This window comes from Haemaphysalis longicornis, unplaced genomic scaffold, assembly GCF_048455015.1.
Source record: "Haemaphysalis longicornis isolate Haplotype H1 unplaced genomic scaffold, Haemaphysalis longicornis Haplotype H1 scaffold_6, whole genome shotgun sequence".
NCBI classification, from domain to species: domain Eukaryota; kingdom Metazoa; phylum Arthropoda; class Arachnida; order Ixodida; family Ixodidae; genus Haemaphysalis; species Haemaphysalis longicornis.
In genome coordinates, this window is record NW_027526407.1 from 117,910,870 (window position 1) to 117,924,907 (window position 14,038).

At 46.0% G+C, this 14,038-nt stretch overlaps 1 long non-coding RNA gene across 1 annotated transcript in view; it reads left to right on the top strand.

The window, feature by feature from the left end:
* LOC144141912 (uncharacterized) overlaps positions 1 to 14,038 on the top strand; it is a 72,102-nt gene that overhangs the window by 30,874 nt on the left and 27,190 nt on the right. The window contains exon 2 of the long non-coding RNA XR_013316742.1: positions 729 to 910. This is a non-coding gene — a long non-coding RNA (uncharacterized LOC144141912). The remainder of the gene's footprint in view (positions 1 to 728; positions 911 to 14,038) is intronic.

The following is a 14,038-nucleotide window of genomic DNA, read 5'->3' on the forward strand; positions in this document are numbered from 1 at the left end:
CTAACGCAAAACCCGCACAGATTTTGGAACTCAAGTTTCAGTTTTCAGCAGTTTTATTGCGCTTGCCCAGAGTGTCACTGTTGTGTGTATATTTAGGTGTCCCCCGTTTATGTCGTCTTTTTAATAAACAGTTGCAAGTTTGCGCCTCGTCCCAGTCCTGTTAGCGTCCTATTCGTCTGTATACTTAGCGCAATTCAATTTTAAGCATCACCAACAAGCCCCATTCTACGTCATTTTGAACATATTCCTTTAATGACAAAAGCCTTGAACTTCTAGCTGCCGTATAATAGGAAAGTCGAAGCGGCCCAACTCCGGAGTACACCAAGTTATATGTAAATTGGCTTCAAATACTGAGACTCCCACTTCACTGGTAGAGAAATTTTGCGAGCAAACTGTATAATATAATTAAGAAGAAATGTTTGATCAGTGTCGGGTGATATTGCTATGGTCAAAAACTGTATCATTGCTCCCCGCGTAAGTGTTTGGCCAGAAACGATGCGAAAGCCCAGCACAAAAACACCACAATTCAGCTTTCTCAGGGACAATACAATCATATTCGACGTGTCTGTTGCGGTTACTACCAGGTATTGCAAATGCGTTGGCACCATTAGCGAACAGAATTTCTTATGATCCACAATTGTGGCAGAATAGGTGTACTGTGAATGTTTGTGCATAATGATGATGAAGAGGCCATTGCTTGATTTTGTTCATTTCACTTTTTTTCTAAGCTTCTGAACACGAGTGATCCCCTATGGCATTATATGGAGGCATTTTACAATACTACATATACCCCGCCTTTCGATCACTGGTATTTTATTGGCTGTTCGTGCCGGCGGTTCCAGCTAAAAAACATTTCGCAGTCGGACTACAACTACACTGTTACCAGGGAACGCATTTATCGAGGATACCAGTAAGCAAAAATTATGTGTCTTTATTTATTGTAAAGTGTCTGCTACTTATCGTTTTATTGTCGTACAATTCGAACTGCCCAGCTTGCCGTCTCAAGCATAAGGTAGTGTGTACTATGCTGACGGATCCTATCTGCCGTGTATTGAAGTAGGAAACGCGATCGGCCAATTTGTCATGTGCTTTGAAGAACGATGCCCACAACTGCACTACGCTATTTCTATTATTCAAAACCACATGATACATGAACTTTTTTCTGATTGCCAACTGTACTTGTGTTATGCAAAAACATGCCTCGTGACATTATTCGTAGAATTTGGTTTGGATTTCCGCATTGCAAGATTCTGAACCTACATGGGATATTGAAGAACAGCAAAACTAAGCTCTTTAGGTTTCGGTAGCGGGGAAACACGAGCCCAGTTGCAAAATGCTAACGTGCTGCTTCGGTATCATATTCTAACCTTTTGTGTTTCTTTTTATTTCGTACCTTGACTCCACCAACTTCCTTGTTAGGATCGCCAAGATAAGATGACCTTCATGGGGTACCGGTTTTGCAACATAACGAATAAGAATTGTGTAATTAGCATGCTTGTGTGTTATTGCGGCATGTCGAAGCTCATGAAATAGGTGTTCCACTTTACCGCAGTGCCGCGGCCAAAGAATAAACCCGAGAGCATGAAGATATCTCCCATACCCGCTCGTAACCTTTGCATGCATCAAGAAGTGACGGTGGTGACGTACGTTTGCGTCTAAAACGGCAATGTCTGAAACTTCTATCTTGATTACATTGAAGAGCAGGCAACACTAAGGTGTTTGATCTGTCGCTAATCGGTTTTTCCGTTGCCTCTTGGAGATTTTGGCAACCTCGCACAGCGACTTTGTCTGTGTCATGGACGCCGGATTTTTTGCCAAGGTAGTTTTCTGAGGCTTTCGTTTTAAAAATGGTGTAACTTCAACGAACCTAATTTTCATAATTACGGAAAGATTTTGTAATCTTGCAAAAACTACTTTAAAATATTAATTGTTTCAAAAATTCTTTATTGCGCTCCCTGATGCCGGTCTACAAGGGTTGGATAAGTTAAAAAATGATGGCAGGCAACATGAGAAAAGGAAAATATTTTGGGGTAAGGCCACTTCAAGAACACACAGAACACAGGTAATTGCTGATAGAACAGTTTTCACAAAACTAATTTTGTCAAATTTAAGAGAAACAAGCCTAAAGATACAGACACAAATGATAAAATAAGTCGTAAAAATTATCTATGGCAAGGTAGCCTACGAACGATTTTTAAAAGTAAATTACAATTTATCACGACTTCCCCATTGGACCACAGATATCCGTAGGACGTCCGTTTTACAGCTGAACGTCCAAGTCCCGCGCTCGACGTCTGGCGGACGTACTTTTCTGGCGGACGTACTTTTCTATGTATTTTTCTGGGAAACGTGAACGTCCGTTCAATTTGGTCCGACGGACGTCCGAGCTACGTTTGTGCATGGACGTTTACTGTGGTCCCATCAATAAAGTCCGCTGGACGCCCATCGTACGTCTGCATGGTTGAAGCAATATTCCGCAATCATGTTAATAACTTCTCGTAATTAGCCCCAAGTTAATTATGTTGTCTATATTCTTGCTTCCTGCAGCGGGAGGAAAACAATTTGTCAGCTCAGAAATAGTTGTAGCCATCGCGCTCAAAACACTCGATGCGGGCTGAACGAGTCAACTTGATATAGTTATGTTCGAATTTAAAAGGACAGCAGATCTCGTAAAGGTTCATAAAAACAGTTGCGTTGATATACAATGCTGTATTGTTTTATTTGCTGCTAATTAGGCTAAAATGTATTCTTTTTGTAATTAAATTTTGTTTACCTTTTGTACGATGCAAAGCCAACACGGTGACAAGCCACGTCAAGCCGTATAGCCATAGCCATTCGCGTATGTGTGCGTATGGTCCCTAGAAATATGTGCTAGTCTGCCGTCCGCGCGCTTTCTCTATGGGAAGGCGTGTCCGCGCCGCTTATGCACGCACAGCGCTGCGCAGAGGGCGCTGCGAGCAATCGGAGCGCCCGAGCGGCCGGAGCGAGAGCGGCCGCAGGCCAGCCTGTGCCGCGTGCTACTGCCGCGGAGCGCGAGCGCGCATCGGGGTTTGTCGGCCACTTAGAGTGGTGAAATCGAATGGTACGAGGTACATCAGCTCACAATTGAAGGTACGATAGTACTATAAGACCTTTTAGTTTCACGCCCCGAGTTTTTCGCGAATTGGGCTACGGAGCCTCTTTGCGGCCGCTGAATTTCGCGAGACCGAAGGATGAAACCGCAGCAACCAGCGTAGCCGTTTCACTACCACTGCTTAAACCATTATTACAGTGAAGCTTTCTATGTCTCACTGATGGCCTATGTCGCCTCGAAAAAGTACTGCAGGAAAGCCAACTGTCTCTGACGACGGTGATGTTTATGAGTAAAGTGAGAGGGAAAAAAACGCTACCCGTGGTCAGAATCGAAGCTGGCTCCATCGCGTTATGAAGCCGACGTCTATCTCATTGCGCAATTCCAAGCAGTTTGGATTTGGAGAGGACTGCATGGACGTGCACATGTAATTAGTCAGAAATATTATCCACTCCGCAACGATAGTTGAACACGAAGCTTTCTTCGCGTGAAATCAAACGTCAAAGGGTCGATGTCAAATCCGGCGCGATCATAAGTCCAAAATGCGTGCGAGTCAAAGTTAAATCTCAATGAGTCAAAGTCAAAACTCAGACGACAAGGAATCGCTCTCAAGAAAGCTTCGCGTTCAACCATCAATGTTCAGACAGTGAGATCCCGTTCAAAAAGAGCTCCCTGCGGCACCAGAAGCTGCGTTTGTTCCACATCGAAACTGCCGGGTCATTCCCGAACGTCATTGACGGTGACAAGCACGCAGCCGGCTGGTAGGCTGACGAGAAGAAAAGCGAACGCTTGAGTAAAATGTTGTGCCAGCAAATACTTGTTCCTGTATAGTTTGGGCAGAGTGCGGGGGGGGGGGGGTAAAGCAAGGTATATATTATTGTCATGACAGTATAAATAAACCTCAATATTTTCACTCCTTGGTTTCAAACAGCTGCGATTATAATGATTGGCTATAACACAAATATTCTCCCGTTTTGCTTTCCCCGCGTGCGTCTCGCAATTCACTCCGAGTGTGTGCCTCATCAAAAAGAATTAACCTGTGCAATGAGGAATGCAAGCGAAGTTACTGATTTGCAGCTGGGTGTTATTAAAAATTAGCTTCACGTACCCATTTCTGGCGAATGTTTCAAATCGTGGTATTCACGAAAATTAGAGGCACGCAAAAGAGGTTTGATAGTACCCAAATTTTTGAAAATTTCGAGGTAAGCGGAGTGTTGGGTTAAGCGAAATGCAAAAAATGTATGGCTAGATCAGTGGAATAAGAGCTAGTGCTGGTAACAAACGCTCCAATGCACAGGGACGCTTCCGGAATACAGGCAAAATAATTTGCAGAAAAAAACAAATTTTTTTAGGTATTGCGGAAAAAGAACTGCGTGATGCTCGCCTGTTTCGCCTTCGCATCTGGTCCCAAAAAAGTGTTCTCGAGCTTCTCAATGCCGCATCAACTGTTGGTCGCCAACGCTATATTCTATCTTGCTGTGAAGGAGGCAAAGCATATGTTTTTCTTGTTCCTGCCGTTTTCGGCACTTCTTGAGACACGTCGTCGTCCACATGATCAGAAGCATCTTCCCCAGCTATATCAACGATGTAGGCGTCAGACAGAACTCCGCTAACGAGACATCGGCCGCGCACAGTGCGTACGTCGCGCACATTTGCCGTTCACGACGGTGTTCGGCGCGTAATGGGAGCTAAGCTTTAACCAAGAGCTTATCAGCTGCCTGCAGCGGATGTTGCATTGCGTCCTCTTTGTCAACATTTCGAGATATCCGTGATCCCCGAAAAGACGTTTCGAGACAAGGGGTGGAAAATGTCGCCTATGGCCGGTATATGCACGGCAAAAAAAGGTTTCGACTTAACCGATGTTTCGAGATATCCGAGATAGAGTTATGAAGAAATCACTGTATTTGATGACTGAAAGTGATAAAACTTCGTATGCATGTGCACACGTCTTGTTTTTTTATTCTGCATTTACATTTAACAGATTCCCAGTTCACTGGGCGTAACTGAGGGGGCCGCGAAGACGTGCGCTTAAGGGCCTCCAGATCAACGATGCGAAAGGTCAGAAGGCACCGGTTCGAGCTGCTTTATTTACATACACGTACAGGGGACAACATCTTGGGAAACTTGCAAAGACGGTTCCAAAGAGCCATACAAAAAAGCAGAGCGCCGACACACCACACACACATTTTCACGCGCTCAGTTAACAACAAAGAACGGTTGTTTGCTTGATAATGTAGCTGAAGTCCCGCATGATGTTTCCAAGCTGGAAAACGATGCCGTGTCGGCAGTGTTCCCGAAGCCCCCGTGTATGTGTAGAAATCGGTTCGACACATACTCGGGGGCTAGCGTAGCGACACGATTCCGCGGTTTTTACAAGGCTCGATCCTTCATAATACGCGAAAACGTACTCCTGTCACTTCACGCTTCGGTTAAAAGTCTTCGTACTGGTAAGAACCAACTTATTTGGCTAATCTGGTTTGTCGACAGAAACGGAAAGGGTTCGAAAAGGGGCACTCAAATGGGCTGAACCCGCCCAGAAATAGGGCAGAAGTACGAAGGCAGCAGCGGCACGGCAGAGCGCCGTCCGCCGCTGCCCATCGCGCCGGCCGGCCACCGCGTTCCGATTGACTGCAGCGCCGCCGCTGCATGCATCACGGAGGAGCCCCCTTCGCGGCCGGCGGACGGCAGACTAGCTTATATTTCTAGGGACCATAGTGTGCGAGTTGCGAAGCGCCAACTAGCTTCCCTGCTGCTTTCTTGATTCTTCTAGACATCTTCTTGCGACCTCAACGAAAGGTAAGACGTTTTTATAAGTGCCGGTGAGTGGGGAGGTGGCGGGAAATCGTCTTTATCTTTCCGTGTACTGCAAACCCCGTACGCTGTGCCGAAGTTAGGCATAACTGGCTTAGCGCGTTTTGAATGACAGTGCCAACGCGCTCAGAGAATCACCTTTCGTTACCGTGTTTGCGTTGCCGTTCATCGTGTTACCGGAAGCCGCTGGCGACGGTGAAGCCTGTGCTGGTAAGTTACCGTTCGCGGTAACTGTAGCTCGCGCTGTGCACTCACACGGTAAACGGTAACGCAAACACCGTAACGATATGCTAAAACTGCCTGATGGTGGAGCCTGCGCCGGTAAGTTACCGTTGCGGAGATGCGTTATGCATTGGCCTTGAGGTGAAATGTAGGCACGGTGTTGCGAAACGTGTAAAAAGCCGTACGGTGCGTTTTAGGTGGGTGATTTCACGACCCCAGAAGTGAGGACGCGGCCGTAGTGTTTACGCCGAGGTGCCCTATAGTGTGGTTTATGCCGGCGAACGCGGCGAAGTAAATGCGTTTTGCTGACGTGAGCATGAAGCGTGTACTAATATATTAAGTGCAATGCACTTCTTAAGCGACCCTGAACCTGCGTCCACCGGCGATGTCCGCATCACATACCCACGTGGGGGATTGGCCAGGAATCTCCTCGTCTTCCTTGGCAACGGGGGGAGATGGGCGCGCGCTGCCTGGCCGCTGACATGGCACATACCCACGTGGGGGATTGGCCAGGAATCGGGCGTGAGAAGGGCTAATGCACCCGCTTAAAGGAGTACTGACACGAAATTTCAAAGCTGAGATCCGCTCTAGCAATCAAGTACAACGACAACACAAATAGGTGTCTGTGAATAAATGCATCTTGCTTTCTTTGTAGTTGTGTGTGTGTGTGATCTCTCTTTCGCGAACATTACCGAACCGCGCAAATTCAACTCGTGCATTCTCACTTTCACATTCTTCCCCTCGGGGAAATGCGGGGAATTTTTAGGCAGTTTTAGCATATCGTTACGGTGTTTGCGTTACCGTTTACCGGGTTACCGGAAGCAGCTGGCGACGGTGAAGCCTGTGCCGGTAAGTTACCGTTCGCGGTAACTCTCGCGCTGTGCACTTACACGGTAAGCGGTAACGCAAACGCGGTACCGATATGCTAAAACTGCCTATTAACCGTGCTTGCTGTATGCGCTTCTAGACGCACGTATCCGTCAACACCCGCCGCGGTGGTTCGGTGGCTAGGGCGTAGTGCTGCTGAGCCCAAGAACGCGGGTTCGATTTTCGGCCGCGGCGGCCGCTTTTGTGATGTAGGCGAAAAGAGAAAGCGCCCGTGTGTACGACATTTAGGCGCACGTTAAAGATATCCAGGCGGTCAAAATTAATCCCGCGGCCTCCACTACTGCGCGAACACCTCATAATTGATAGATGCCGTCAAAGCGCGTTGGTGAAAACGTATGTTTATATTGTAGAATATTCGGCGGGCATAGAACAGCTTTGCTCGATGCAACCGAGGTATGCAGTTTTTCTTTTTTTAAATTAGGCTAGGCATTTTTTCTGCAGTACCCTATCCGCAAATTGCTTATGCTAGTGCGCAAGAGAGTGCAGCTTGTCAGTGAGATCGAGGGAATCCGGCGAATCACTGCGAATCCTACAAGTTTCAGCTATCATTTGGCTTTGTACAGGTTTTCAAGAGTCAAAAATTTAGTTCGCCATGAAGGGATGACAGAAGCATGTTCCGACATAAAACCACAACAGTAAAGAATACCCAATGCCGCGTAAAAATTTTTTGAAGGGTGCAGTCAAAATTACTTTAACATCATTGGTATTTGTTGTCATGCCACTACATTAGCTGTAGATTCGAGCCAACCAAAATAGTTCAAAAGCTGCCTAAAAGTCTTTTTGTGTGTCCAATAATGTAGCCGTATTTAGGACAAAAACATGAAATTGTTGCTTTTGGTTTTGCAGGTGCTGACCGAGGAGTTGGGGAAACTTTTGAGCCAAAATGTTCCTAGCATGAAGCACAATGGGCACGTGAAAGGTTCTACTTACATTGGAGGTTATAAAGCGTTAAATAAAGAATTTTCAAGCTTTGCGACTTCGTTTCATCTAGTTTGCGTACTTTGCAACATGTAATCTGCAGTGTGCTCGATCTATTTCATTCAGCATATTTGTTTTCAGCAGCCTGTTTAACTGTTCAATACTTCACTTTTTCAAGCTGTTTGTTCTCTAGCGTGCAGTGCTGGAAGTTTTGTCTTAGAAATTTAATGGAAATATCCCAAACATACTCGGTATAGATTCATAAAGCTTACTAGTGTAGTTTTCGGTTTTCTATAATAAACTTGAGAATCGTACTTGCTGTAAATTTCAGCGCTTTATTGATAACATGTCTTGAAGCACTACTCCAGCTTTAAGAATACTCGATACAAAAGCCCCTTCTGTAGCTTGTTTTCACAAAACCCTAATTATAAATGCTTGTACCACACACTGTGTGGGCCGACAACTCCACACCCTATTCATATTTTTCTTGGCAAGAGTGGGAGCAGTGATGTTTGCAGTAGCATAATACAGTGAAAAGTTGCGAGCTTATTATCGTAACCGATTTTCAATACGGAACCATGTGTACACTGCGGGCTGTCATGTTGAAGCATCCTGTTCACCGAGTTTGTAACTGCCTGCCTACTACAACTTAGTCACATTTATGCTGACTACAACTTAGTCATATTTATGCTGACACAAAGCCCGGAGTGTATGCGTAGTCCTTATTGAAAAGTCGTGATGATAAGCTTGCAACGTTCCACTGTATTATACTTCTGTAACATCACTGTTCGCGCTCTTGGAAAGACATATGAATAGGATGTGGAGTTGTCTGTCCACAGAGTGCATGGTGCAAGCATTTATAATTAGGGTTGTGCCAAAACAAGCTACAGAAGGGGCTTTTCCATCAAGTATTCTTAAAGCTGGAGTAGTGCTTCAAGGCATGTTATCAATAAGGCACTGAGACTTACAGCAAGTACAGGTTCTCCCTGATTCGAAAAATTTGGGACCAGAAACGGACGTCTGGCGGACATCCAATATCCGCATTGTGTTATCCCCTGGACATCCCCTGTACATTTCGGTGTGGAAATGTCCGATTTTGAACATCCGCCGGATGTCGGAAAATCCGGCTAGGACGCTGTCGGACGTTCGTAGGATGAGCAATTCCTTTGCATCGGACCATCCCACGGACGTCTGTAAAACGTCCGCTGGCTTTCTGGAGATGTCTGATGGACGTCCAAATGTCTGACACCGGATGTCCAACGGATGTTTGATGGACGTCTGTGGTCCACTGGGTCTATTTCCCAAATGCAATTCGATGTCGTGTAGGCCAGCGTTGTGACCTAGTACCCCTTGGTTCGTAAAAGGGTTGTAAATTAGGGCTATTTGGTCAGCAGCAGCAGTAGTGCAGAATAGACGCTCCCAAACTATTTCTTCTTAGAGCTCCAAACAATCACCAGGGAAGAGCAGCCCCTCCTCTCAATAGTGGTTCATCGTAAAATTATTCCAGTGCCCTTTCACTGTGTTCCTCGCGGTTGCCGTTAGAATGGGAGCTCGGGTCTTTGTGTGTCGGCAGTGGCGAGGAGTAAACGCATCCCCCCACCCTTCTTTTTACTGGAAAAGCTCAAGTGCCTGTTTTCCTAATCTTATATGCTGTGCTTTCTCGCCACTACCGCAGCATCCCTATTGTCTTGTTGCCACGTAAATATTTGTGCCATATTTGTGGGTCTGTTTCACATGACGTTTGATGTGACAATAATACCCCTCAAGATAGGCGGCCGTACTGCGACGGGTTCCTGTCAGCTCATCAAATTTCTTGGACGCAAAGCTGTACTAACCGTTTGGTCGGCTCGGTAAATCGCACCTTCATTTGACCGCAGCAACACCCGCCATTTGACGGCACGTCTGAGGCCGCGGTTGTCACGGCGGCTGCCGGTGGCAGCATGGCCAAGGCTCCCTCCTCAACTAGTTCGGGTCTTACCACGTGACTCGCCACGTCCATGGGAGCTTGGCCATCAATAAGAGGAAGACAGTGCCGCATTCTCTGAGCGTTGCGCGTGACCTCCGGGCTTTGAGCCATCGCTGGAAAGTGGCTCTTGAACACTTCGTTAATATTCCGCGGCAAGAAATTTGGCTCGGAAAACGCAGGAAGTGGTACTGCAACCGTTGGCAAAGGGACGCTTTTGCAACTAGATTAAAATTTAACCACGTCAAACCGAAGCTCAACCAACTTCAGCCAACTTTTTATATCGATGGTTAGTTGTGCTAACCAGCCGTCATTTTATAAAAGTAATCTTAATACGTAGCAGCCTGCCCTGGTTTCTCAGCCACTGATTAGATGTTTAAAAGCGAATGTTTCAATAGAAAATGTCTTTTTCTCGATTGCTGTGCTTGTAAAAAAAGCCGCCTGGAAATCAGGGCCAGCGGCCAAGCTGAGTTTTTCTCTGGCTGAGATAGCGCGTACCCCTGGCACCTTACTCTGTGTTGAGGATCTCAATGGGTGGCTAGCACGGGCATGGGGTAAGAGCCTAGCTCGAGCATCGTGCTTGTAGAACCTTGGCCCTGATTAGTGCACCAAACGGGCGACCGCCACGGCGGCTTTCTTCTTGTGTCGCATAAGTGACATGCGACTGCCCAAACCCAGCACACAACCCAAAAGCAGACCTAACTTGTAGCGCCGGGGACTTCGAGAACGCTAGGCAGTGGATTCCCTGGACGCTGCACGATTCTGCGGGCGTAGTCATTGAGGGCTCCGGCACCGATGCTGGTGCTGAAACTCGGGACGTCGCATCTCTGACATCATCATGTCGCGGATCCCACGCAAGTAGGTTGCCAAACAGCCGTTCCCACGCTGGCTGCCCTGATACGGGCCAAATTTCCATGAACGGTATGAGCGAGCTAGGTCTGTTCCTCGCGACTGTGCGCTCCGCTTCTTTTTTATAATTTTTAGTACACAATCCCCCGCCGCCAAGCTGCGCCGGGCCACTACTACTAACAAACAATATAAACAATATAGACACCAAGTTAAGTCTTACCCGATGTACAACAGGGGTTGGGAAGGAAAGCTAACTCTTTTTGTGACAACGCCATTGACGCCCGCATCAAAAATTACGCTGCCATTCAATTGCTTGAAATATTTTTCGCATTGTTTGCTCCCCACTTCTTTCTATCACCTCGCACATGTCAAACTGATGTTTGCACCCGAAGGACTTGCAAGGCACGGCTAAGAACCCGTCATTCACTTTTTTGACATTGTTGTCATGCTCCCTCAAGGTGTCATTATGGCATCTGCTAGTTCGACCGACGTAAAATGACCCACATTTCTAAAGGAGAGTGCAAGAAACAACAGGCTCTATAGCAGAAGCGTATTGCACAGGATGCTTTACGTGACACCCAAAGTCTTTCGCAGCTGTTTGTTGCCTCTTTTGCAAACTTTAAGAACTTTTGGGCAACAATACGTGCTACGTTCACGTGTTTACGGCCGGCAATTTCTTTTAAACCGTGAGACAAGGTGTAAAATTACGGGACAACGGCAACAATTTTCCCATTACTCATGTTATCAGGCCTGTCATGCACATCCTTACTATGGCAAGGTTTCAGGTTCCTTAGAATGCCTTCCGTCACAGATAAAAAAATATGTAGTGGGTAACCAGCCGATTGGATTCCACTTACTGGTTCGTTGAAGGCAGTTTGCAAGGAATGGGGGCACGGCTTGGTTAGGGCGTCGAAAACGCAAGCTTACCTATTCCTATTTATACCAGTTTTAATGGGCGGAATGATAACAATGAAGCGGCTTGTTGACGCGAGGCTTGTACTGCCAACATTAATGTTTCACATGTACTGCCAGGGTCAAATCCAAAAATTCTATTGATCCATTCGCCAGAACCTGATGAGTAATATCCAGAGGGGCTAATCCTTCTCTAAACAATTATAGCTGTTTCAGAGACCTATATAATTAATGTTTTCTTACTACACTCCAGAAGCACGAATAAATCGTCCACGTAGTGAAGCACATTCGCCACCAGTGCAGATTCCAGACACACTGCAACATCGTATATCTTTGCAAGCACCATATTACAAAGTATATTGCGGTCTTCAACACTTCAATAAAGTCCTGTGGTGGCAAATAGTGCAAATTCATTACATGGACTGAGAAAACCTGGAAACTCCTGTCGACCTTCGATTGAAGATCGTGAACGCTCTGATCCGAATATGTTGTGCGGAACGGATGCTCACATAACAGTTCGGCTAAGTACTTCTGGAGAAAACCGTCAACTCTTTATGCCATGTTCCTTGCACCAGGACGTTCACATGAAGAACCGTTTGAAGCTTACAAGTTTCAAAAAAGAGAAAAAAAAGGAAAAAGCAACCCGAATTGATAGTTTGTGGCCTGTATTTAACTACAAACGGGTCATCCTCGCATGTGACAGAGAGCACTTTATAGCTGTCAGGCAATACCTGGAAACCAGTCATCCATTTCCAAAAAAAATTTCACTTTTTTATATTTGAAGCACGCTACCACTTCGCTTTGTTTGCCTCTTTAAAAGCAAAGATTAGTAATCGCATAAGGCAAAACCATCATAACTGGTGTAATACGTCTCCGTGAGTATGACGACATGAAAGTAAACAGAAAAAATACTGAAAAGACCGGTAATATTTTTGTTTATTGTTGGCAAATTACAAATTGCAATACAAAAAATGGTGCGCCTTCACACTAGTGGCGGAAAGGCTGAGAAAAATGCAACTTTGGCAGCCTAACCTAGCTTATTCTTGATTTTGCGAAGCTCATGAATGGTTATGCCTGGGTACCCTCCCTAGTGTCCTTAGTTGTTACGCAGAGAAACTCGGTCACGTTTTGAGCATGGTATTGTCATTAGCACCACAAACTGCAATGAGCATTTTTTAATTAAATTATTTACAAGGCGCCGGATGTAATAAATCTGGATCATATGCAGCTCACTGAAGTTCAACGGCCGGTTTGCTAGCGCGATATTCGGGATTGGACAGTTGTCGTCGCACCCGTTCTGAAGCAGCATCGCGCCACATTTCAAGCCGAGCTTCTTATTCTTTGGGATTTGATGCTCTTTTATCGCACCCTTCCCTCTCTTTCGCGCGCTTCCCTGTTGCACCCTTACCTGCCTACCCCGCTGTTCAACATGTCAGAGATTTCCGAACTTGCCCTTGAAAGTTCTCCGTGAGTAAATGCCTGGATTTTTTGGACCGCTTCGGGTACGCAGGTCTCCGAAAGTGGACGGTGTTAGTAAGCACCTGAACGGATGGCAACCACCTACCCGAATACGGCATCTGGTGCAAGGGCTTTTCTGTGCTTCCTTCTTGAGGCACAAACGAACGTGAACGGGTTAGGAGAAGAAAATGCCTAGGACAACACCAGGAAGGCAGGGCAGAGTGTTCATGAAAGCCGAGAGGTTCCTGCTCGAGCGATGACATCGTCGCTTGGGAGAGGTTTTTTTTGCTAGGTCGCCGCCACAACGCTAGCCTAAAGACCATCACTCTTAAAACTGAGGCATCGGCCGTCGTCGGCGTACGCAGTGTCATTTAACGTGTTTAGTTTGCATAGAGCCATTCAAGCCAACTTGCGATATAAAAAACTACAAGGCTAAATGGAGCGAAAAAATCGGTAACGCAATATAGGCCGGCCTGATAGGCCTGTCCCTGCGTAAAAAGTCAATTTTTTCTCGATGTCAAAGTCAGTGGAAAAACATATTTTTGTTCGTAAGACACTGTTATTTGAGAAAGACGTGATCATTCTACAGAACTGATCTGAGAAACACTTTTTATTGCGTGAATACACATTATTGGCTGAGAGTGGTAGTACAATTTTTGGATGGGAGCTTTCACCAATACCAAAATTGCAACAAGATATATTAAGAGATAAATTGCCGCCTTTCTGCTGACTTTGTCAAATGCCATCAAAAGGGGAGGTCCGCATTCCGCCATTGCCCATCTTTTCCCTCATACTGACATAGCAATCTCTTCCTCCTCGGTCTCTCCACCTATGGTAAACATACTAGAGGTTTTTAAGAATCAACTCAGATTTACCATGTTCTACTGTCCCACGCGCGTTGCGCATTCCATCTGCGGAAACGTTTCTTTGGGGTTGTGCTTTAACGT